Here is a 24,791-nt window from a genome sequence, read left to right as displayed (position 1 = left end):
CAGCTTTCAATTTCATGTTGCCTAAAGAGCAAGGTTTAATCCTATAGTTGGAGCCTCTTTAGATTTTGAATAATAATTCTACTTGCAACATCCTATAGTTACTCATGGTTAAGAATTTAATCTCCAGAGTTAGACTGCTTGGCTAACTTATGGTGGCTCCCCCACTTTCTTGGGGAGATAATTTACTTCTCTGTGCCTCAGTTTCCTCATCTCCAAAATGGAGACAATAAAACGTCAGAGGATTCTTCTCAGTACCAAGTGAGTTAGTTAATTTACGTAATTAACTTAGAAATATGTATGGTACAGACTAACTGCTTACTGCCTTTTAGTATTAGAAGCACTATCAGTATTTTGAAAATTTATTAATTGTTATTATTAAAAATTGGGAGACAACCTGGTATAAAGGAATAATGATTGGCCTAGAAAACACAAGACTAGGGGTCTGCTTGCAGTTTTCCTGTCAGCTTTGTGGGCTTAGCAAGTCCACGCATGTCTTTGAGCTCACTTTCTTTATTTGTAAAACATGGGGACTGGAATAGAACATCTTTGCCAGTCTTAGTTTTAATATTCTGGAAGCCTACCTTTTGCTTGGGAGCAGCTGATTTACACAGCAGTACCAGCTATAGTATGTATTTCCCTGAGGGAACCGATAATGGGCAAAAGGGGAAATTGGAAAATATTTTCACTGGGCAGATGTTCTCTGGAAAGTACAAAAAATGTTGTGGCTTATTTTCACATCTGTTTCTTATGTTATATTCAGGTGGATTATTTTTATTTTTGAGTGTACTTATCACTGGAATGAATCTAATTATTTTTTTGCCCCCTTTTCATACTTGTTATAGAAAAATAAAAATGTTTATGCACCCATTTCATCTGCTGATGCTATGGTCTGTACAAAACCAGTCTGATTAAATTATTCTATTAGGTTTTAAACATGGCACATGTAAATTATATACTAATCATGTAACATGGTGTTTTCTTGTGTCTTAGTACATTTTGAGATCTAAAATTTGGTCCCTGTTCTTATTCTGCAATTATTCCCATGAACTTTCCCTCTGATGAGTTAATTTTTATCTGTCCACATGGGGGAGCTTTTGAGACACTGGTTTGAACCACTTTCTCCACAACTTGAGTCTGAGGTGATGGAGTGGAAGTCTCCAATGGTAGGAAGTGTTAACGGGGCAAGACTGGCTATAGAACTGACTTAGATTTCCCCAGGTTCGCTGTCTAATATGAGGTCCTAGAGTAGACCCAATTAATAATTCTCTTCTAAAAGTAGCGATCTATGTATATTCTCTAGCAAAAAGGGTAAAGCTAAAAAAGGAAAAGGGAAATTTAAGGCAAATTCAGTGTTTTCTGATGCTCCAGTAAGAAGTACATGGGATATAAATGTGCAGACTGTCTTTTCAGGTGAAATAGGGGGACATTAGGCAAAAACTCTGACTTCCACAGCAACATTATTAAAGGAGCCTCTGAAATGATCCCTAGTATATTTTGTTCTGTTGAGAAAGAAAAATCTAACAGCACATTGGAGTAGAAAACAATTCACACCTGGAGGGAGCAGAAGCAAAAGAGAATGGCTTTGGGGTGAGCCTGATGTTCTTGGCTTCCAGCTCTGTTTTCTGTTTGAGGAGAATTCAGAAAAATAGAAAATACTGTATTAAGTGAAATGAAATCTCTGAATTAAATGAAATAAAGCCCCTAACTGGTTTTATTGGGGTCTTTCATTTGACATCAGTTTTTGGGTGTTTAAAAACTTAAATAAACATATTAAAAATAGCCCTGGCGGCAGCCCCACAGATGCATGAGGGAGTATTATGAATGACTGTGGCTTCTCTCTGCCCCACTTTATTTGGACTTATCAGTGGCTATCATAGTCATTTCTGAATGCTTTGCTTAGAGGTTAGATTTTAAATGCACTTGAAAACGATGGTTCTATAAGAAAATTAATACTGCTGATTTTTTTAGTTTTCACACAAGGATATCTTTTATTGAATTTGGAGAGAGAAGATGGAGAGAGACAGAGAGAGAGAGATGAGAGAGAGACATAGATCATATGTTCTCTGACTAGGAATCAAACACACAACCTTTTGCACAACCTTTTGGTGTACGGGATGATGCTCCAACCAACTGAGTTGCCTGGCCAGGGCTATATGCTGATTTTTTAGTGCTATGTATATATTGACAAAAAAATCTTTAGCAATTATACCATAGACTTCTATAAAGTCTATGGTATAACTGAGTTAATATAAATTTATATGAAATTTATATAAAATTAGACATGCCATCCTTTATAATGAACTGGGAAATAGGTAAACATTGCCTCCCTTCTCGTTGTTTCTTTTTCCTCTCTAGGCAGCCAAGGAACATTCTCTGCAGTTTGTGTTCAACTCCTTGCTGTTCCTTTCCTCTAATCTTTTTCTCATCGTCCATTAATTCTCATGGTTTCAACCTTTCCATCATATACTTCAGTTGTACATTTCTATTGTTCATTGCACATTCCTACTTGGTTATGCAAGTCAAACTTAATAAGTTGACCACCAAACTTCAATTCCTCCCTTTACCCCTTATCTCAGCTCACAAATTTTCCTTACTTTCCCATTTCTGTTCTTAAACCACCAGCGTTTGAACCATCTGGCCTTAAAAAACTTGAGGTTATCTTTGACACTCACCTATCTCATGTTCTGTGCTGTGTCTGAAGTCTCCAAGACCATCCTCAGGATCAATGGCTTGCTAAAAGGACTCACGAGGCTCAGGAAAGCTATTATATTCGTAGTTATGGTTTATTGCAATGAAAGGATACACATTAAAATCAGAAAGAAGTAAGACACATTGGGCAAAGTCCAGGAGAAACCAGGTGCAAGCTTCCAAAAATTTTTTCCCCCCGGAGTCACATGAATGAGCTTACTTCTCTGAACAATAATGTGTGATAACATGTGCAAGTATTGCCAACCAGGGAAACTGAACTGAGACTTGAGGTCCAGGATTTTTACTGGGGGTCAGTTATGTAGGCCTGCAGTGGCAGCATGACTTACGTCAGCTACTCGGTTGGGCTCTAGATCTCCAGGAGAAAACAGGCATTTGCCATAAATCAGATTGTTAGCATAAATTATTTGATCCAACTGATACCGCATGGCCCAAGGCCTCAGGCATACAACACTTCTTACCAGTAAGAGCTCGAAGCTTATCTCCCAGGAGCTGGCCAAGGATTAATCTTGAAATCCGGTCTTTTTTGAGAATGTGCAGGAGTTGAGCAGCCTACATCTGCTGAGTTAAACTTGCATACACATGCAATCACCAAGATTACCAACTGTATGGTTGTTGGAAAAAAATGGGTAAGAGCACGTACTGTGGTGTGAAACAGATAAGTGTTTCTAGCTCTATGAAGAGCCAATGAAATGTGGTTAACATATGCTGGATACATCAATACCAAATGAATGTCAAAGGATGGCTTTTTGTTGTTATAATTATGATTATTATTGTCGCTGCCCTTTCCTATCTAATACCACTCTGTCTCTGTAGTCTAAGAACCTTATTGCTTCCATTTTATAGTACATTAGTTCCTATGTCAGTGAATTTAGGATGTTATGCTGCACTAACAAACAATCCCCACATATGAGTAGCTAATATATAAACAAAAAATTATTTCTAGATCCCGGTACTTGTTCATTATGTGTTGGCTGCAACTCTTCTTCAGTTACTGTCATTCTGGGACCCAGACGGAAGGAGCAGCCCTACTCCAGGATACTGTGGCAAAGATAAAATGGCATATGATGAAACCATACAGTGGTGTTCAAAGTTTTACTTGGAAGTGGCACATATTCTACTTACTCCCACTTATTGTCTGAAGAACATTACATAGCCAGGCCTGAGGTTAATGGAAAAGGGCTACATAATATTTTCTTGGAGTAAATATTTGAATACTAATATAATCTATCAACTTCCTAACTGGCCTCTCTGCCTCCTAGCTCCCTCTACCTTTGACACACTCCCATCTAGCCTATTGATTATTACCAACTCAATATCTTCAAGGCTCAGTGTTGGCAAATTATTTTTCTTCTCTAACATTGCTTTAATTCATGGTCTTCCATTCATGTAAGCTCCCCTTTTTAACTCAATCACCCATGACTCTCCTGTACCCCAGTGAAATGAGAATATTCACCAACACAACGCACATTTTATCTTAGCACCTCTACACTATTGCTCATGACATCCATTCATGGAGAATGAGAATGCTTTTCAGAAGAAGCCTGTCATTTTATTTACCTTTAAATTCTCTACAGAGCCTGAGTGCCCTATCCATAGTCATATGGGAGACATGTGATGAATGAATGGAGAATAAATGTTGCCCTAATGTAACAAAGAAATCCAGCATTATTCAATGACGATGAGAGACCAGGCAATGGGGTACAGACAGCCTAAAATCAAAACCATCTTTGCTCACACCCTGATTATAGAGGAAGATATATTTTTCTAATTCACACAAAATTACTTAATGGGGTAGCAATGATCTTTTCCCAGGGTCTTTGTATATTAAAAGAAGACTTCTTAATAGGAGCTTTGTGTCCCACAAAGGATTTTACATATGGAAATTATTACAACAGTGGGAGAAAAATGTTGTTTTGGCTCTGCTTTTCTGAAATTTTCAAGTTCTAGTTCATCAAGTTATCCATCTACTCAGTACCCTTTGAATGTCTGTGACTCAGGACATCTTATGAGATTGGATCCTCAAGCTGCTTGGGCTTCAGGAGAAGGAACCAGGGACTGATGGACTGCTGTTTAGACCCATTCAAGTTTTAGTGATCTTGGGGGCAGCACCTCTCTTACTGGAGAAAATAACTCTTGAGGCCAAAAATAGCAGACTGTGAGGGAGATTGAAGAACACTGGATCAATTATGCTTTTAAAAAGATGTAAAGCCTTGCTACATGAAAATTCCTAAAAATAAAAACCAGTCCCTGGCAATGCAATAAATAGCCAAAAAGATTTCTTTGGTTGAGTGATTTTTAAAGTTTTTCCTTGTTACAATTATGGCTCCAAAAGGACTCTGTTCCAAATTCAGTACTAAAGGGGAATATTGCCTACTAGTCAGAACAAGAGTCGGGAGTGGGAAAGCACATCGATCGCCCCAGGCAGGGTAACTGGTGTGAGACCTTCACTGCTGCCTGGGAAGAGCTTCAGCTCTGGGAGTAAAGTCTCAGTCGGTGTCTATGGGGTGGTTTTTCCCCCCCTTCTCTTTTTGCTTAATCCCTTCATCTTTTTCACCCTGCCCCGAAAACCCCCTCCCCTCTCGCAGCTGTCAGTCTGTTCTCTATCTATGGGTCTGTTTCTATTTTGTTTCTTAGTTATTTTGTTCATTAGATTCCACATATAAGTGAAAAAAAAAATCTCAGTCGGACTCAGAATAACAGCTGTAAAGCAGATAAAACCACAGTGCCTGTTGTCAGCAACATGCTGGTTTCCTTTTTGTTTTGTTTTGTTTTTAATTTAACATTTTACTCATGCTCCTATTTTGTGTCACAGGGGTTAGGTTCTTAGGTTATTAAGGTAATAAACCAAGCAAAGAAAAATCAGTGCCATGCATGGTAAGGAATTAACTCTATCCCTAATGAGATGTTGAGCAGCAAGACAGTGATGATTGAATGAAGGTAAACTTGGATTCTTAGGTTTAAAATACTGGTACTAGAAGCGGAGTATGGAGTTCATTGGTTTGTGGCTGGAAAGAGAGACCTGGCTTTGAATTATAGAGAAGATAAAGTTTGGTCAACCCAACATATGTCCCCTTCAGTGGTAGAAAAATGTGAGGGCATCTGTGTTGCCATGAAATATTCTTATTAATTTAATAAAATACCACGATGTTTGTAGCATTTTGGGATCACTGTCATTAACATGATATAACTATTCATACTTCATAGTTATGGCCCCCAAGACTGCTCTGAAGTTTCTTCATATACAAATTGGCAATCATGACTTGCCCAGTGGGCAAAACATTGCCTTCTTATCCTAGAACTCAAAGCATCTTATCATTGTTTCCAAGTCTGAGCAGACTTTCTGGAACCAGGTCAAAATAAGACAGATTGTTGCTGGGCAAAGCAGATGAGTGGATTAAAAAACTATGGTACATCTACACAATGGAATATTACGCTGTGGTTAAAAAAAAAAAGGAATTCTTACCATTTGCAACAACATGGATGGAACTGGAGAGTGTTATGTTAAGTGAAATAAGCCAGTCAGAGAAAGATAAATATCATGTGATCTCACTCATTTGTGGAATATAATGAACAACATAAAATGATGAACAAAAACAGATACAGAGACAGAGAAGCATCAGACAGTCAAACCTCAGAGGGAAGGTAGGGGAGGGTAGGGTAAGGGGGAGAGATCAACCAAAGGACTTGTATGCATGCATATAAGCCTAACCAATGGACACAGGCACCAGGGGGGTGAGGGCACAAGTGGGGGGTGTGGGGGGGGGGGCAATGGGGGGATAAGGACACATGTGTAATACCTTAATCAATAAAGAAAAAAATTAAGGAAAAAAAGACATATTGTAGCCTCCACTGTATAGTCTGTATATTAAAAAACACACACATATATCCTATGAAGCAAATCTCTTTTTTAGGAATGGCCTCTCTATAGTCTTACGAGATGCTTATAAGATGCTATTAAGTAACATATTTTACTTTGCTTTTGCCCTTTATATTTAAATGCATTTTCCCCTCAGAATGATCAGTAGTCATTTAATTATCAACTTAGAGGGATTTGTGTCCCCAGGACTTCTCTTTGATGAGGAGTAATGATAGAGTCCCTCTGAGATAATCCTCTATAGTTCCTGGCCTTGGTCTCCACAGGGTTTGGTAAGTAGATTCTGAGTTTTCAGTTAGAGTGGTCACTCATGAGACTTTTGACTAAGCTGTCAGGTCATTTTTCATCTAGGCCTGAGTTGGACCTCTGACTTTGTGGCTGGTGAACAATATGGGGTTAGATTTTGAAGCTGCTAACTTTCTCTCAATGCTCCATATAGCTTCTATTTCTTTAAAGTGGTTAAAAGTAGAAAAATTCTTAAATTCATTGATGCCATTTATGGCAGTAATAATAGAGAGGAGTTTTACTCTGAAGGGATCAGTTACTTCTGCTTGTTCACTCATTTATTCTGGAATGTTTGAGAGCCATGTCCATAATGGTAAAATAATACATTCATATTGTGTTAAGTCACCAAGTTTGTGATCATTTGTTTTACAGCAACAAACTAATGAGGCCTGACAATTGCAAACTGTAAGAATCGAGAGAACAGGGAATCTGTATCTGTAGAAGAAACAATGTAAATACATTTACAGGTGTCCTGTAAACCTTAGGCAATTAGTCATTTAGTTCAATAGCAATCTAGGGAAGAGGTAGCAAACGGAAAAAAACTTTCAAGGTCTAAGGAGGTGCATAAACGAGGGAGACTGGCCTGGTGGGAAAGAATAAGGAGGGGAAGAGAATGGGGTAGACCAGAGAGTTTATGGCCATACATGGGAGGGCAGGGCCTGCTCAGCTCCAATGATTGTTGCCACGAGGGAAAATAAACACTCTTGATCTTTCAGTTTTTTTCAAAAGAAGCCTGCGCTCACATTTTAGAATTTTAATACAAATTATTGTAATATTTAATTCTCGAGAGTTTAAATAAAAAACAACAACCAACCAATCAAATTAACCCTATGCTGTCTGAACACACGTACAGTTGGGTGGATATAGCCCATGGGCCCATCCTTTGAGACGGCTATTCTAGAAGTGCAGTTACTTTCCGTGACTTGTCATTTGCACACTGCTGAGTATAAAAAGTCTCCAGATCCTTTTTAGGGCATCAGAAGCTGATGTAGGGAAGTTAATAGTTGAACTAGTCAGTGGTAAACAGTAGGTTAAAGTCTCAGTGTGACTGATTGCCAAAGCCAAGATTTATTTTTCACCTTACTATCTCTGAGTTAAAAGGAGAAGATTAATAATGATGGAATGATAAGAGGAGAAATGGAAGGAAAATAATGAATATTGATGGAGCACAAAATACCTATCAGGCATTGAACCAAGGATTTTAAGCCCATTATCATTTAATTCTGACAACAATTTTATGAGGTTAGCAATAGTCTCCTTTTCCAGGTAAGAAACCTGAGTCTAAGGAAGGGCAGGTAACTTGCACTTGGTCACATAGATGGTAACCGACAAAGGAAACGGAAAAGAACATTTTTCTCCCAGTGGCTGAGGGTTTTAGAGAGAAGGAGGAATGCTTCCTCTGGGGCTGGAGAGAATGAATGAAAAGGACTGCAGGGAGCATGCAGGTGCTCACACTGCAGGAACTTGTCTTTCTTGGTGGAAGTGGGAGGTAAGGTTATCTGGTGAGCTTAGGAAGCTGGGTGTCAGATTGGCTACTTCAGTAGAGAATACGCTGGTCATCAGAGTGACCTGTATAGGAGACTGAGACATGGTATGGAAATGATTGGCGGACAGTGACAAAGGCCAACAGGCAGGATGGCCATGAGTGCAGTGAGTAGTGTACACACCCTGCTCATGGCAGCATCCTTCATAAGTGGTAACCAGAGAAGAATTAAACAACCCATTGGCTTGGTGACAGGTGAAAGGTTATGAAAGCTGAGTGGCTCAGCTTCATCAGTCTCTAGAAAATCTGGATTAAATTCACAGTACCACATTGATACTATACCACATGCATCAGAATGGCTGAAATGAAAAAGACGGATGATACCAATGAGAACATGGGACAGCTGAAATGCTTACAGACTGCTGGTGAGAGTGTAAATTGGTAGATTCATATTGGAAAACTGTTTTCAGTATCTATGAAGACTGAATATATGTAATAGCTGATAGCCTAGCATTTCCATTCCTAGGTATGTGTCCAGCAAAAATATATACATTTGAATATCAAAAGACATGCATAAGAATGTTCATAATAGCCTTATCTGTAATGGTGAGAAATAAAAACAAACAAACAGCTTGCTAATTTATGGTCTACGCACAAAATAAAATACTCTAGAGCCGCGGTTCCTAACTTGTGGGTAGCGACCCCTTTGGCAGTCGAACAACCCTTTCACAGGGGTCGCCTAAGACCATCCTGCATATCAGATATTTACATTATGATTCATAACAGTAGCAACTTTACAGTTATGAAGTAGCAACGAAAATAATTTTATGGTTGGGTCACAACATGAGGAACTGTATTTAAAGGGCCAGAAGGTTGAGAACCACTGCTCTAGAGCAATAATGAGAAATGAGGTACAATCACATAATATGAATAAATCTCAAAAATAGGATGTTGAGAAAAGAAGCCAGACATAAAACACTATGTGCCATATGACTCCATTTTATAAAGGAAGAAACAGACTTTTGGTATTGAATTCAGGACCATGGTTAACATTCAAGGAAGGAGGTGACTGAGATGGGACACAAGGGGGGCTTCTAGGGTGCCACAAAATTCTAATTTTACAAATTTTGTTATATGGTTGTGTTGACTTTGTGAAAATTCACTGCCCCTTCCTGTATACTTTTCTGTGCATATATTATATTTCAATAGAGTACTAAGAACAAAAAAACGTAAGGTCTGGATGGGAGTCTAGTACCATGACAGGCATTATTGAAGTTGTTGAGAAGTGCAACCAAGAGAAAGGATTGAATTATTGAACGTGTCCCCAGTTATGGTGGATGTGGGAGACTGGGGGGAATTAGGGTTGTAATGAGAGGGGGAGAATCACCTCTGTTGGGGTATTGGATGCAGAGTGGCAGCTTATTATGACAAAGTTTGGCTGTGTAGCTGTTGTGGGATTGAAGATACGATATTGCGTCAGCATGTGGCTTTATCCAATCCTGCTCTGTACGTCAGCAAGGCCCTTCTCAGTGTACAACATGGGACGGAGTTGGCTGTTTAAGGTATGCACAAAGGAGACCCTCATAGCGCTTGACCTTGTTTAATGTTTGCCTGTTAACTAGGTACTAGAACTCTGTACAAGGAAATGGAAAGCTGCAGTATCATATTGAGTAACTTATGTACCATGTAAACAAAGCTTCTGCTACATCTGTGAGCTTGAACCTGGCTTTTCCTGGTCTGTGGTCTCTTAGCAAGAGGAATGCAGCAGGTAGATGATAATGTAAACAGTTACGTTCCCTGTGTGACTTTAAAAGGAAGGAAGCAATTCCTTCTTCCTTATGTATTCACTGAAAGCACCCCCTGCTCCTTTTCTCAGAAAACTGGATTTGCAATCTTTGTCTTAGTAATGTCTCTGTATTTGCTAGGTATCTTGGTTAAAATAGAAAGGCCATTTGTCTCATGAATCAAAAATTAGGAAAACTGTTCTTAAATAATTATACTAATTTCCAAGATTGCTTTCCAAATATCATGGCTGACCAGATCTTAGCAGTCATTGTTAATGAAGATAGTGGACAATTAAGGTCAGGGTTGCATTTTCTTTCCTCTTATTGCTTCCTTCTCTCTTGTTGGTTGATTTGTATTCTGTCTTTTCTTATATATTGCTTATCTCAAAAGTTTCATGAAGACAGTTTCTAAATAAGTTTTGTTTAGAATTTTCCTCAGTTCCAGAGATTCTGTTCAAGGTAGTCTGACATATTGTAATGGTACCTCTAATGGATTTTAAACAATCCATTATATAGCACATGCAAATTGAGACATTTTGAGAATAAAAAGGAAAGCTAATAACTGTGCCGGGCAACAGGAGGTGTGAACCAGCACTGTCTTGGGCAAAATAGTATGTATGATTGCTCTACCCAGAGCTCTCCTGGCAGGAATGTCTTGTAAATACTCTGTTCTATTAGGGATGCTGCTTACCTGGCCCACCCACTCTGAACTGAGGCTCATTTCTCTCTCTCGAGATGAGAACTATAAGGACTAATGACAAACAACATAAATGATGCTACATGACTAGTTTTGGCTATCACTTTTCAATTCTCCCTATTGACATTCTGGTGAAAACTCATAACAAAATATCACTAATAGAATCACCTCTATTTGTGTCTGGCCTGACTGGACCTGATTTTTCTTTCTGAGTTTCCTGACTTACATCTGTCAGAGTGTTATGACTATGAACAGACAAGTCTCAGTCTTATCAAACACAGGATTTTTCTTTTAATGACAGGGGTAAGAAGTCCCTATAGCATGTAGTATGTTTGGTATTTCTCATTGATCACCGGGCCCCCATGTGAGTCCTGCATTCCCCCTTTCTTGGCTCCCAGGTCAGCAGACTCACTCTTCTGTCTGTGCACTCTGTTCTCAGCCATGGGAGTTGTTGGGAATCTAAGGCTTAATAACACCCCATTCTCCTGTGGGTTCTGGACTAATGGAGAAATAAAGACATAGAAGTCAGATGAAGATCAGAATCTCTTCTTTAATACGGACACATCTCCATTATGGGTCTGGGCCCAGTGGGCTTCCCGCCATTTCCCTTCCATAGTGAACTTAGCTCCTTGGAGACAAACAAAGCATATGGGCCTGTGCCTGTGGCTTTAAGCAAGGAGGAAGAACATCTGTGATTTCAGGATGATAGTTCAGAATCAAAGGGCGAGTGGAAAAGAAGTGGGGAGGAAGAATTATGAACAATTAGGCATGGAAAGAGGGAGGAGAGAGGAAGAAAGACAGAGAGGGAAATAGTAGAGGGAAAAGTGGGACCAAGCAATCAAAGTACAGAGAGGGAGAAAGAGAGAGAGGGAAGGAATCCCCTTCCATATACTGCCACACCCAACACAGGTTGTGATATTCCCTGTGAAACTCAATAAAGTACATCCTGAGACTGCAGCTGCCAGAATGTTCCTATTTAACCATTTAACCTGCCGTGTCCTAGGGGCTACAGTGAGAACCCTGGGCAACCACCATGCCTTTCCCACATTGTCACTGAGGAATGTAAGGCCACATCTTCGTCACCTGCAAATGGCAAAACATCAGCTCTCAGTCTGCAGGAGAAGGATACACTTTATATTTTAGATAAAGAAAACTTCAGTATTATTGTTGTTATTTTATAAAAGGGAATATTGCACAAGCATGATGGATACCATTCTTTGAAATATTTTATCCTGGAATAAATCTGGGGAATGGTAGAGGATCAAAGATATTTCAAAGAAGCAAAATGAATTTCTTTCTCCATATGCTTCTTTCATTCTCATCATCTATAAAATCTGAAAAAGAACTCTCAGGGATGACATGCATAATTCAAAATGCTTTCGTTGGAGTGGGCCTTCTAAGGGAGGGCAGGGCAGCTCTTTGAGTCCAAGTGGAAGCACAAGGTCACTTTGGGACTGGAGGCTTAGCCCTGGTGATTCCTCCAGAGAGTCAAAGGGGCCCTTGACACGTGTACTTCCAAAGGGCTAGGAAAGAAAATCAATTCAGTGTTAAGTGCTTGTGCTGCAGATTCAAATAGTACAGAACATTGTAATGACTAACATGCTGACCCCCAGCATCAGAACTCCCACTGAAAGTCCAGGGTAACCAGGTCCTAGAGGAAGAAGAAACATGAAATTGAACAGTGAGGTAGGACAGGAACTTGCTGAAATGTATATTCCATTAAGAAGTAGGAAAGATGACCTGGACTGGGTTATTTAGGATGAAAAAAAAAAAGAAAAGAAATTGTATTTTCAAAGTTCCCATTTGGTGTAGAATTCTTACTGATGCAAAGATTTTTGTAAATTACTTTTATCCCCAACAGCTAAGGAGTTGGTTTTCTAAATGGCTGTGAATCTACCCATATGGGAGACATGTTCATCAGGACAGAATGAGCTCTGAGATTAGGTAGTGTGGTTTGGGCTTGGAGTTAATTTTCACCTCTCTTGGTCTGGTTTGGCACTCACTTATTTCCTTTTTCAAAGCTTCCAGAATCTGTCTCATCTGAGGGATTAAAAACCCAGTCCATCAATAAAAAAACACCCAAAGTCTTCACGTTCCTTTAATCTCTGGACTTGGCCAGGTATATCTTCCTGATTGAATTTCATGTGTGTGTTGATTTTATTTGTGTTTTGTTTAAAGTCTGCTTCTAGGGCTGTGGTGCTACATGTATTTGTGCAGATTATTTACTGTACAAGTAGGTTGGGCTGCAGGGGGTTAGAGTAGAAAGGCAATCACACTCTGCTTGCCAAGCTGTGTCATATGGTGTGGATCTGTGCAACCCAGAGGAAGGGCAACTCTTTTCTATTTCCCAGAAAGGTGCCATATGGGCTAGCAAGTGGCCTGGATTGCCCCTAAGGTCTCCTATTGTGGTGAAGAGCAGGCAGAAATGGTAGGAGCTAGAGGTCTGGAGGTGGCCAGATTCTTAGATAGTCTCACTTATTTAAGTCTATTACTCAATTTGTTTAACCTGAGGAATTCAAAGTTCTAATTTTAAGAAAGCCTTGGAACCTCCACATATTTGGTTCAAAGGAGTGCTTGTTATAAAATTTCACTTTTCAGGGACACTTGATAATTTGGGGCTTAAGTGAAATCCATCCATCCATCCATCCATCCATCCATCCGATCTTGCTCTTTATTAGAGGCCTTTCACTGGTCAGGCAGGTGTAAGTAAATGATCCCAGGAGGGATTACAAAACAATAGAATGTGGTAGAGATTGGCAAATAGAGCATTTCCCCACCTGTAGGGTGTGGCCACTACTCATTCTCAGAGGACTGTTGTCTTGTAGAAAAGCAAACATCCACCTCCTGGGACTTCAGGTATTTTTTCAAAAGAAGCTGGAAATCATGATGTAAAATATCCTGATTTTAAAATATTGACAACCAGTTCAAATGTTTAAAAAGCACTACAGAGTATTACAGTGAGAGAAATAAGCCAGTCAGAGAAAGACAAGTATCACACGATCTCACTTACTAGTATATGTAGAATCTAATGAACAAAATACATCCAGAGACATTGAAGCAAGCAACAGACTGATGAATCGCAGAGGGAAGGGGTTGGGTGGCAGAAAGAGATTAACCAAAGAAGTTATTATATGCATATATATACGTAGCCCATGGACAAACAATAAAATGGGGAAGGGCAGGAGCAGGGTGGAGGGGTTCACTGGGGATAAAAAGGGGAACATCTGTAATACTTTCAACAATAAAGATAAATTAAGAAAAAAGAATAAAAAACACTATGCAAACATTGTGAAGTTTTCCCCCATGTTGTTGCATGCCATAGTGGGGAAAATGTGTTGGTTGTATGAGGTTTGGGGGTGCCAGTTTGTGACATCTGCCTCTATGGGATATATGTATGCCAGGAGAAGGGTGTCCTGTGTTATTGTAAAATTGTGTGGGAAGCTTCTCTACTCTTAGTGAGTCTTATAGTGTAGGTATCATCCATTTATCCCCCTACCTTTTGGAGGATAGGCTGGGTGTAGTACTTGGATTATACAGAATAAACTTTGTTGATGGGTATTTTAAAAATAACTGTTATCCCAAGTACTTCCTCATTATCTGAAGCAAATCTAGCAAGAGGTTTCAATGGGGTCCTCCACAGGCTTACAAAGGAGTTTAGGGGTGGCAGTGAAAATCTAGGGATGGCAAGGAAACACTTTTGCTTTTTGGAAATACAGCCATTCTGTGTATGTTGGTTTTGAGAGTAGAGATTTTGAAGCAAGCCACGTGACTCTACATCTAGGAAGAAATAGGAAACTTCTTGACAAAATGTCACCTGTTTTAATGTCTGAACACCAGTGGCATTCTGCCAAGTTGAAAGCAAATTTGTGGAAATTTTAATCAAGCTGGCATGTCACAGAACTGGCACATGCAATGGTTCATAAATTTTATCTTTTTACTTGAAGAAAATAAAAGACATTTCACTATTTCATGGCAGAAAACCTTTTAAAGTTTTATGAAAGACCATTAGGATCCAAATGAAACATTACAAATTCAATCATAGTTTACAATATATTTAGTGATTTGTATTTTATGTTTTAATACAAATCATTAAGTATTTTACAATACAGCTGGTTGTTTTTCCATCCCCCTCTGAGGGAATTCTGTGCAGGCCCATGTGATGCAGGACCAGTGATGATAAAACACTCCATGATCCTAGCTTCGTTTTCCCCTCTTGTTCATCCTCCACGCAGCAGTTGACAGTTATTTTCTATAGATCCTGGCTTGGGTGACTCATCACGCTGGCGGAGTAATTCAGGAAGAAGCTCAGCTGGACACACCAGTCTGTGGCCTTTCTGAAGAGGTGAGTGCATGTTCCTTTTGAGTCTTTGGGGTACTGCCAACTGTGAGCCTTGGAGCCCTAACGAGAAGCAGGAATTCAGGAATTCTCTGCCGCAGACCTGGGGAGGACCCTGTCCTTTCCCTGTAAAACTGGCAGGACCAGCATTAAAGTATGAAAAGTTGAGAAGTTTGACCAGTGTTGTTAGGCATTTGGACTGATATTTGCATATCTACAACTTAATGTCACTCTTCTACTTCACATTCTCCAGTAGCATCTCATTGGATTGGGGATAAAATCCAAGATGTTTACTTTGAATTACATGGCTCATCTTGAGCTGGCCTCTGCCTTCCTCTTCTACCTCATTTCCAGCTGCTCAGGTTTTCTTTCTCACTTCAGGCTCTGTGCTGAATGTGTTGGTCCCTCATTCTAGATGATTCTTTCCTCAGATCCTTGGCTTCTTTTCATTTGGGCTTTGACTCAAATATGAGAGGTTTCCTTTGGTGACTATCCAATTACTCTGTTTCATTTTCTTCATAGTACTTATTTGAATTAATATTACTTATTATTTGTATCTCTATTAAAATGCAAGCCTCATGAGAGAAGGACCTTCGCTATTATACTTTACTAGAGGCCCGGTGCACAAAAATTTGTGCACTTGGGGGGGAGGGGGGCGTCCCTCAGCCCAGCCTGTGCCCTTTTGCAGTCTGGGACCCCTCAGGGGATGACCACCTACTGGCTTAAGCCCACTCCCTGGGGGATTGGGCCTAAGATAGCAATCAGACATCCCTCTGGCAGCCCGGCAGCCCTCGGGGGATGTCCACTTGCCAGCGGGGAGCAGGCCTAAACTGCAGTCGGACATCCTTAGCGCTGCTAAGGAGGCAGGAGAGGCTCCCACCACCACCGCTGTACTGGCAGCCATCAGCCTGGCTTGTGGCTGAGCAGAGCTCCTCCCATGTGAGAGCGCCCTGACCACCAGAGGGCAGCTCCTGCATTGAGCGTCTGCCCCCTGGTGGTCAGTGTGTGTCATAGTGACCAGTCATTCCCAGTCTTTCTGCTGTTAGGGTCAGTTTGCATATTACCCTTTTACTATATAGGATAGAGGCCTGGTGCATGGGTGGGGGCCTGCTGGTTTGCCCTGAAGGATGTCCCGGATCAGGGTGGGGGTCCCGCTTGGGTGCCGGGCCAGCCTGGATTAGGGGATGATGGCTGTTTGTAGCTGGTCACACCCCCTTCAGGGTGGGGGTCCCCACTGGGGTGCCTGGCCAGTCTGGGTGAGGGGCTGAGGGCTGTTTTCAGGCTGGCAGGTGACTGAAGCTCCCAACCTCTCCTTTTTTTTTTTTTTTTTATTCTGGGATTTATTTACCTTCTATGGCTGTCACTGGAACTGAGAGCCGGCTTTAGCTCTGAGGCTCGGCTCCAGCTCTGAGACCTTGGCTGCTGAAAGCAGGTATCTGGGTTTGTTTGGCTTCTATAATTGAAACACTGTTGCAGCTCCAGCTCTGAGGCCCAGCTGGCTGAAAGCAGGTTTCTGGGGTTTGTTTAGCTTCTATAATTGCAACATTGTTTCTTAGAGTGCAGCTCAGAGGCCGGCAGCGGCAGGCGGGGAACCTTGGCTTCCTCAATCACTGGAGCAAGCAAGCCTCCTGTTCGCTTCAGCTGCCTGGCTGCCGGCCGCCATCTTGGTTGGCAGTTAATTTGCATATCGCCCTGATTAACCAATGGGAAGCGTGTCGGAGGTACACTTAATTACCATGTTTGTCTATTATTAGATAGGATTGCTGTATTTACTGAATCTAAGAAAGTTGAATTCAATTTCCCCCATTCAGTGGTTGTTCTTGCACGCTGTCTTACTCTTGATTGGAATATAATTTTACTATTTGGCAGGGATGGGGGTCAACAGGGTTAGAGCGTGGTGAGAAAATGGAAATATATGAGAATGGTGAATTTGGCTACATGATTTGAGCAGTGAATCACAAGCATTGCTTTAAAACAAAAAAAGAAACACATATATAATGCTTGAAACTCAGACTTAATATAACCTTACAGTAGATGTAATTGTGTGAATCATACACACCCAAAGCTTTGTCTTCATAATTCTGACAAGAATGAGATGCTGATGACATTTTTGCAGAGCATTAAATAAACAAGTGGGCTTCAAGTTTGCTTTGCTCCGATCTGCATGATGGATAAATGCTTTTATACTAGGAGGAGAAAAGATGCATTCAAGATAATAAGCAACCAGTGACAGAGCCCATAGCTAGTGCCAGTTTTTTAAAAGGAGCCTTCCTCCCACCACCCTGAAACTCTGTGATGATCTGTATAGTTGTTTGAAAATGGGTCATCTGGGACCAAGGACAACAGAATTGATCTTTTAAACATCAAACAGAAGTAAGATAATATTTCTTATCAGTACCCTAAGATATGTTGGACCAGAGATGTTCCATGAAGCTGATGAACTTTTAACTAAAGTATAAAATAATCCATTAAGATTTAACCCTTGTCAATCATCATCCCTATTGTTATGTGGCAGAAACATGTAAATAAGTAATTACAGAAAAATGTAAACATGAAAGTACAACTGCAAATTCTCAGGTTCCCAAACAATGACTCATCAGACCCGCCTGCCACCTCCTCAAGATCTGAAACAAAAGCCAATGGGTTTTCTGTGGTTAAAAGTCTTTTATCAACACAAGTCTGACTATAGGAGCAGGTCAAACACGGTGGAGAGGAGGAATCATGACAATTTTTTGGTCTATTTCGCATCTCTTGAGCAGAGCTCTAAGTGTAATCTCCTCATCAAGAATGTCTATTTCATTTTAGTGGGACATAAATTGCCTGCTCTCCTCTATTCCTAGCACTGATTACAGTCTTCTGCAGGAAGCAGAATTTTAAATTCTTATGAGATCAATAAGGAGATCAGAGTAAGGATAGTAAAGGGAGATTAGGAGATAGCCTGGGATAGAGGTGAGCAAAATCAGAAACAGTGAATCAGGGCTGTGACATGGTTCTGGCTCACTGTTATTTTGTGGAAGCTTCTGAGTCTTGAGGTTTTATTCATTTTGTTAGTTGGGGTGGGCTAAATGCATTGCTGTAGTCACAATGCAGTGTCAGGGACTAAACAACAGAAATTTATTTCTTGCTCAGGCTGTGTGTTCATTGTGGGTCAGCTGGGTGCTCTGCTCATCATTGTCACTCAGGGACATAGGTTAATGGCATCACCAACATCTCAAATGTTGGCAATTGCCATGCTTGAGGTGAAAGTGAGCTGTAAAGTGGTCTCCTCCTAAGTGGTTAAGTGCTTTTGTACAGAAACAGCATGAGACACTTCAACTCAAAACTCATTGAACAATCTCCAGGCCCACTGAACAAAATAAACTGATGAACCAAATAGAACCAGAGGCATGGATACATGGAACAAACTGACAGAGGTCAGAGGGAGAGGGTGGGGGAGACTGGATGAAAGAAGGTGAAGAGATTAGCCAAAGAACATATATGCATAGCCCATGGACACAGGCAACAGTGTGGTGATGGTCAGAGGCGGGGTGGGGTCTGGGTGGAGATGGGTATGGGGTGGGGGGAATGGGACATATGTAATAGTGTCACAATATAAAATCCCATTCACGATAGCAATAAAAGTTTTGGGAAAAAACACACATCTCACTGAATAGAACTCATAGTGCCTGGCTTCACAAGAGGGACGAAAAGTGTAATTGTGAACAGAACTAAAGACATTGACTTAGTACTTTACTCCTTGTGTTTAGCACATATTGATTTATTAGGGTAGAGAGGGTAGGCTGATTATCAGAGAATGTCTCTCTCTTTCATTCAGAATTACCATTGATTTATTTAATCATAATTTCATCCCTTAATATATTTTACATAGTTTGATTGATTTTCACAGATATATTGAATAACTGATTATTGATCTACTGGTCAATGCACCCATTCTTAAATTTGGCCAACATTTGTGGAGCACCTACTATGTGCTCAATCACTATGCTAAATACCACCTTGGATGACTTTGCTAAATTATCACTCACTTAGCTAATTCCAGAAATAGATACATTTCAGTTCAGGCAGATAAGGTTTTTGTGAGGTTTACCCACTTTAAGGCATTGTTGAACACCTGAGATCATGTTTTCAAGGTACCTAGTACTGGCCATAGTGATGATGATATTGCAACTTGGTCTGTATTTTATAGTTAATTTCCTACAATGATTTTTATTTAACTGGTAATTAAATTAAGCAACATTCACTGACCATTAGTCATGGAGTCAGGACTGCCTCCTGAAACTCTCCATTCCTTCTCCACTTGTGGTCTGCTGAGTTGTGACACTTAAATATGGTTCAGTCCTGGTGCTAACATGAGCACAAACACCAGCCACACATGCAATAGCTTCTGTGAGAAGACTTGATGACCCAGCACTGTCCCTCTGAGATAACTAATGCGGAGCTAGGTGCAATGTTAGATATGGATGGAGGTGCTTAAATGTAAGCTTAATTAGGCATAAACCACTTTCTGGTCTGTTGGACATTGAGGTTGGTCCCTTAGCGGTGTCTTCACTTAGCCTCAGGGATTCCCTTCTGCTGCCCGCAATTCCCCACATTTTCCCTTGATAAATAGCAGCTGTGCATTTGGTGACAAGTTTGTTTTGTGTTTGTGTTAAAGGCAGATCTTCTGCCTGAGGATTGTGAGTTCCTTCTTATAAAGTTGGGCATCCTCTCTTAGCTCTTTCCTAGAACAACTGCATTTCAGTTGAGTGTGAAAATTCTTTTTGTGGTTTCCTCAGATTAATGCTGTCAAATAAGGCCGACTGGGTGAGGCTTCCTTCTGCACAAGATCTGAATTTGGGACTTTCAGCTAGTGTTTCACTTTTTTGTCTGAGAAAGAAAGGGCTATGAGCACGCTTTTGATACAGGGCTTCAAACGCCCAAGCCTGCTTTGCGTGATTTTTGTGTCAGCAATCACACCTGCTTCTTTGATTCAGTTCTCACCCTGCTCTCAGGTCACAGATAAAAACTACTGATAGCAGAGACCTTGTCCCCTTGCAACAAACCACATTCACTATTGCCTCTGCAGAAACATTCTATTCCCCCACTTGCTCCCAAGTTAATAAAAGGTATTTGCAAAAGTGAGTATGTCTTGTTAGGTAAGAAAATATGTGGCTAGAAACATGAGATGTGTGTGTGTGTGTGTGTGTGTGTGTGTGTATGTGGGTAAGAAAAAGAATGGGTTGATAAAACAAAGGTGATTGTTTACCAAATGATTCTATAATATTAGTGCACGAATAATGAGCACAAGAACAGATTTGGGAAATGTGAGCTGGCTTTCTATAAAGGCCCGAAGATGCATTATTAGATGTGTTTTACCAAAAGTATTGTCCTTCAAACAGGTTTTGAACAAGTATTTGAAGAAGTCTTCAGGGAACAATCAATTCTCTTTGTTGTCTTTTCTAAGACTGGAATAGAAATAGGAAGTTCCCTCCTTTCATTTGTTTTATCCAAATCTTTTTGGGAGAAAATCATTTACTACTTCCTTATATGACTTACCTTAGAACTCATTTTTTTTAAGATGTCTTACTTTTATAACAAACAATATTTTGTTTACACTATATTCTCAAAAATCTTAGTCTGGGACAGTATTTTCCCTTACATACATTTATAGCTCTGACTTCCCTAATGAATACCACACATGTCCTCATTTTAACACTTAGAATGGAAGCCAGAGGTTATGTCTCCACTGTTGTAATCCTCACATAGGATGTGCCCATCTGATATCTTTTGATTGATTGATTAACTGAATAAAGGCAGACTCAGGATTCCCAATAAAAAGAGAATAAAAGCCTGTTTCTGTTTTCTCTTCTCTTCTTCAGGGAGGAGATTTACCTAAATATCACATATGATACCATCACACATATCTTGTTTGTTTGTTTGTTTATTTACTTCTTTTTTACTTACTTTGTTTATTTACTTCTTATATAAATTCAGGAAAAATATGCAGACAATTATTTTTTGTAATATCTCCAAACTAACCTTGAATGAAACCTTATATTAAATAATGTGCAAAATTAATGCTATGTTTAGCTGCCAAGGAGCTTTGGCATGTTGCTAGGGTAAACTACTGGGCTGATCTAGAAGGCTTGGCCCTGGAATGGCAGGTCTATGCCACCATGGTGATATGGGCTGGAGGAGATGAATGGCTATGATGTAACGGGTCTACTAAATTCACTGTGCCAACAGAAGTGCTTGGTACCACCCAGGGAGTGCTCTATCAGAATAAGATATTGCCTTGGCTCAACCTAATGTACCATAATGTGTGTGATATAGTCAGCGAAAATATAACCATTTATCAGTGTCTCTGCTAGCTACCAGGGCTGACCAAGAGAACCAAAAACCAAATGCAGTGATCAAAAAGACAACCAGAGAAGCAAAAGACAAAAGAATGAGGAAAAAGAGCCAGGAATCTATGTTTTGCTTAGTTATCTGTCTTGTTTCCTTGGAATCAGTGGTGTGGGAACTTCTGCTCTCATATGTAATCCATCTTCTCTGTGGGTATAGGGCCACTCATCTCTGAGTCCTCCCACTTCTGACCAGATCAGTCACTGGGAAGCAGACAAGGGACGGCCACAATATAGCAGGGTGGTGAAATGAGCAGGCTGCGTTGGCAGGCTGCCTGGGTTCAGATCCCCTGCTCTACTACTCACTAGCCAGGAAATGACTCCACGCTTGGTGCCCCAGTTTTTTGACCTCTAAAATGGAGAAAGTAATGACATTATTTTATAGGGCTATTATGAAGATTAAGTCAGATGATGCATTCTTATTGCCTAGCATATTGTTGTCATTAATAATGGCAGAGTCAGGAAGACTACATATGAATGGTAAATAAAGATGTGAAATATGTGTGGTTGACCACCTCGGTTTAGTATCTAAGGATGTATCAGAAACACAAGTTGAAGAAAAATAATATTATTACTAATACTTATATTGTTACTATCACTATTGTTGTTATTACCAAGGAGATGTAAAAAAGTATTTCTATGGACATCATAAACCCTACTTCACATATGAGATGAATAATATTATCCAAAGCTCCCAATTCCCAGTGCTTGAGTTTTTCAAATGTTTTTGTTCTCAACTCTACTGAGACAGAGCAGCAGTCAGGAAACAGGACTCTGGTAAGAATTCCAAGGAGAGAGGCACCTAAAAATTTTACTCTTTGAAACATAATTGCTTCAGCATAAAAAATAAGAATAAAACTTTAGTCCCAGGATGATATAATTTTTTAATGAACTGAAATTGCCCTAATAGAACACTGAATACAGAGATTAGCGAATATGAAAGGAAGGCATGCCATGGATTATTCATAGTAGGTGTTAAAAGAGCAATAGTGAAGTTTTATTTTTACAAAGTCAACTCAGAAAAATAAGCCACGCGGTTTAAAAATGAATTCACTGCACAGCTTGATTCTGCATTCATAAATATAATGAAGTTCAAAATTATTATTCGCAGCAGAGGTATATGAGCAGAGCCTACCCATACAAACTGCAGTTCTGTGGGGCAGGGGCAGGAGGAAGGTGAATTCTTGGGACCCCCATCTAATCCATGAAGCAGCTTCCCTGCCTCTGATTTCCATTACCACCTTTCTTTTTGTATTGCTGAAACACACCTGTCTTCTGGTGCCTTCTCTCTGCCCTCTCTGCATGTTTTCCATGGGGGCTAAAACTCCTTTTTTCTTTATTTCTACCTGTAGTTGCTGTATTTTTAAAAAAATCAAACTCATTTTTTTCCTGACCTATAAAAACATTACCAGCAAATTTCTGACATTGGCGCTGGTAGCTGTACTGATGGACGTGCGTGTCTAGTTCCACAGCTTCGTGCCAGATGGATAGCAGTGTAATAGAGCTTATAGAGACACTGCTAGCATGGATGGGTATCATATACAAACCTGCCAATTTCCTTGTTTCTTGTCTTTTCAAGCCATGTACACTTTTAACCAAACAAGTCTAGTGAATGAATGCTAAGTCAAACAAATTTAATGTTGAAGTATTAACATCAACATCCATTTATTCATCACTCATTGTTCACTCATCTATCCAATAACAATTATTCCTTTAGTAAGTGATGAGAGATTAAAGTGGGGGGAAAAGAGAAAAAATTAGCAAATTTCTAATAAGGAAAGTAGAGGTTAGAAGATGATAGAAACCATAGCAAATGGTTTCAAGAGGATATTTTAAAATCATAGGTACATATTAGGATATCAGAGTAAAATAAATGTCCAGGAAAATTATTGTTCAAACATGAATATGCAGATAAATATCAGTATTTGGATTACTCAAAATTTATAAGTTATATAAAAATGGCTATAGCCAAAGGAAGTCTATATAAACACGTAAGGAATAAGGAAAATGGCACTTGAAGAAAAGCATCGACAATCTTTATTAGGTACAGTGCTGAATGTTCATCTTGATAATAAAATGTTGAGGGTAATAATTTGACCTGCTCAATGAGCAAAGCCAGAGAGAACATAATAATTACTCTGTCTTGTTAGTGAGAACACTGTTAATATTAATGAGAATGTAACACTCAAGATCCCGGGGATAGATAAAAGGGCAGCTCCAGATCAATGAGTCTTGCATGTGGCTGTGAGGTCTCCTGACAAATTAATTACGGGCTCCTCCACTCTCTTGGGCGAACTCCCAGGACCTCTCCTGTGGCCTCTCTTAGTACATGAATTGGGGGAAGGTGGGCATGGGAAGACAGACTCTATTTTCGAATTCTTCTGAATTGAGAACCAGGTGAGAGGTAGGGATAAATGCAAGGGGAAGCAGTAGATGAAAAGGTGTTTTCTGGTCTGGATAATTCTCTATCCTTGGGCTGATACAGGGAGCTTAGGAGCCAACCTGAGTTCTGAGGAGTTAAGGAAACAGCGCTTTGACTTCCATGGGCACATGGCCCTCTGCCAGGAGGCTCTTGGGAGAATGGATTATCATCATACAGCTAGTCCTGTGTGCATCCAGATAGCCTTGCTGGCGATGTAAATATTTGCCCATGAATGCTACAGTATTAGCCTAATGTGCAGTGAGATACATTTGTAAGGTGTAGGGAGACTCACAGTGGCCTTCCTTGGGTTTGGTCTCCTGACAATAGTCCCTATTGCTTATTTTCATTTTTTATAGTATTTTCAAAGTTCAGTCATAGCATTGTAATTCCTTGTTCTTGTATTTTTTTTTTTTTTGGTTGTGGAAAACATAAAAACCAAAACAACAATAACAAACAAATAGCTTTCGGAAAATAGGAGTTATGCCTGCTATGTCATAGGGCATTTGCATAATTTTCATTTGTATTAATAATAAGAGTTTGCTGTGTGAATAGCAATCACAGTATATGGCCTTTACCGCCAGTGCTGCCTTCCTTCCCTGCATGATTTATTGCAAACGGGATCATGTAATAGAGTGGATCCTGCGCAAAGGGCAGCCTAATCAGTGGTCAAACTGTTGTTTTCCCCAGTGATTATAAAAGGACAGATTTATTACCAGGCGTATTCAACAGAATGCAATGAATGTCCTGGATCATTCTTTTCAAAGACATCTCAGCATTGGTCTGAAAACCAGTTCACAGTATTGGATAGTGTGCCCTAG

The 24,791-nt window shown here is 40.0% G+C and overlaps 1 protein-coding gene across 3 annotated transcripts in view; it reads left to right on the top strand.

The window, feature by feature from the left end:
- Positions 1–24,791, top strand: part of PDE4D (phosphodiesterase 4D) — a 1,237,087-nt gene that overhangs the window by 79,263 nt on the left and 1,133,033 nt on the right. The window contains exon 2 of one of the 3 annotated variants that reach the window (XM_070412011.1): positions 15,088–15,174. The exons of the other annotated variants lie outside the window; for them this stretch is intronic. The gene's annotated coding sequence lies outside the window, so the exon portion shown is untranslated. The remainder of the gene's footprint in view (positions 1–15,087; positions 15,175–24,791) is intronic. 3 annotated transcript variants of the gene reach the window in all.

The sequence above is a fragment of the Myotis yumanensis genome, unplaced genomic scaffold (genome assembly GCF_028538775.1).
Source record: "Myotis yumanensis isolate MYYU_CA2020_CCGP unplaced genomic scaffold, mMyoYum1.0.hap1 SCAF_4, whole genome shotgun sequence".
Classification (NCBI taxonomy): domain Eukaryota; kingdom Metazoa; phylum Chordata; class Mammalia; order Chiroptera; family Vespertilionidae; genus Myotis; species Myotis yumanensis.
Note: the sequence above shows the minus strand (reverse complement) of the source record. Positions and strands in the feature narration are given on the sequence as shown.